The sequence below is a fragment of the Equus quagga genome, unplaced genomic scaffold, assembly GCF_021613505.1.
Source record: "Equus quagga isolate Etosha38 unplaced genomic scaffold, UCLA_HA_Equagga_1.0 69647_RagTag, whole genome shotgun sequence".
NCBI classification, from domain to species: Eukaryota; Metazoa; Chordata; class Mammalia; order Perissodactyla; family Equidae; genus Equus; species Equus quagga.
In genome coordinates, this window is record NW_025801467.1 from 1 (window position 1) to 1,411 (window position 1,411).

General features: G+C 42.3%; 1 long non-coding RNA gene across 1 annotated transcript; it reads left to right on the plus strand.

The window, feature by feature from the left end:
* Window positions 1-6: 6 nt before the first annotated feature.
* LOC124234074 (uncharacterized) lies at window positions 7-1,380 on the plus strand. Its single transcript, XR_006887214.1, has 2 exons — window positions 7-158; window positions 1,101-1,380. It is a non-coding gene; the product is annotated as an uncharacterized LOC124234074 (long non-coding RNA).
* Window positions 1,381-1,411: the final 31 nt, after the last annotated feature.

Consider the following 1,411-nt stretch of genomic DNA (forward strand, 5'->3'; position numbering starts at 1 on the left):
AGAAGGTGATACCTCCAATCAGTCCCCTTTGTCCTAACCTGGAGAATCATTTGGTTTCTCTCTGGGAAATAAACAGCAGTTGGTTTGAACGTGCTCTGCTTTGCCTCTACAGATCGCTGTTTCCAGCTCCGAGGGAACGGAGTGGCCCAGGCTTAGAGGTGGGTGATCTCTGGTGGTGAGGGGGTGGCCTAGGGATCAGTGCCTTCCAAAAGCATTAGGGGTTTATGTCTAAAGATTACAATAGAAATAATTTTGTAAGGCAGCTTGTGGAGAGAGCTTGAAATTTGGAGTTGGAGCACCCGGGTTCAGGACCCACTCCTACCATGAGCTTCTGAGCAAATGATCTATGCAATTAAAAGGGAAACAATGATGTCTACATACAGATTTCCTGTGTGGATAATAATGCTGGGGACAAGGGCTCAATGATTGACAATGTGCTAACAATCATTAAGACTTAAAGTTTTAAATGGGAAAAGAGTAATAGGGTGTGAGTATGACACTCAAATACATTCTGTGTTTGTGGTCTGTCTTCCAAGCCCAGAAGGCCATCTCACCCTCCAATTTATGGTAAAAATGGCTTCCTTTGATCTCTGCATGGCCTTAACTTCTAACCTGAGAATAGAACTGTCTCACCTTCCAGTTGTCTTCTGATCTGGAAAATAGACTCTGAGTTTCCTCATCTGCTTCCTGCCTCAGATTTATTGTGAGGCTTCATCCGGACAACGTATCTGAAAGTCTTAGCAACTATAGCTTGCACAAAGTCAGCAATTCATCAAAGGTAGCTATGGCTTTAGATATTATTTTTCAATTTATCAAAGATTCTTCAAAACTTCAAATGTTGAACATGGCAGAAATGAGCCTAGGTTCCTTCATTGCTTCCATTCAGTTGAGGGAAGGTTAAGATGGAAGCAGCAATAAGAAAAAAAGTCACTTACTCGATGTCCTCCTTCCCACTATTCTGGAAAATAACATAGATTAGAACGCAGGTTGATATCTGTGTCTTCGCAATTTTTCTCTCTAATAGAAGTTCTCTTTGTCTTCTATTCAATCCATAAGTGCTTAATAAATTTCTGTGTTTTCTTTCTCATCGGCTTATGTAGCTGAGTGACAGTGAATACTTCCTCACCTGGGCTCCAGGATCTTCCCTCCGTGATCCCCATGACATCTTGTGACAAGTTCTGTGACCTGATTTCCATCACTATCGCACCTGAAGGCATTATCTCTGCATCTTCCAGATCTTCCCTAATTGTCTAGGAAGACTCCTCAACTCACCAAGAATCAAGGTTTTACCCAAATTTCCCACTCTCTTTGCCATGCCCAGAACTCGACCATGCTGAGACCTTCCTCTACCTGATCAATAAATGATTAGCCTTGCAGTCATGTGACTTGTCTTTGTGTGTGAGAGAGATGT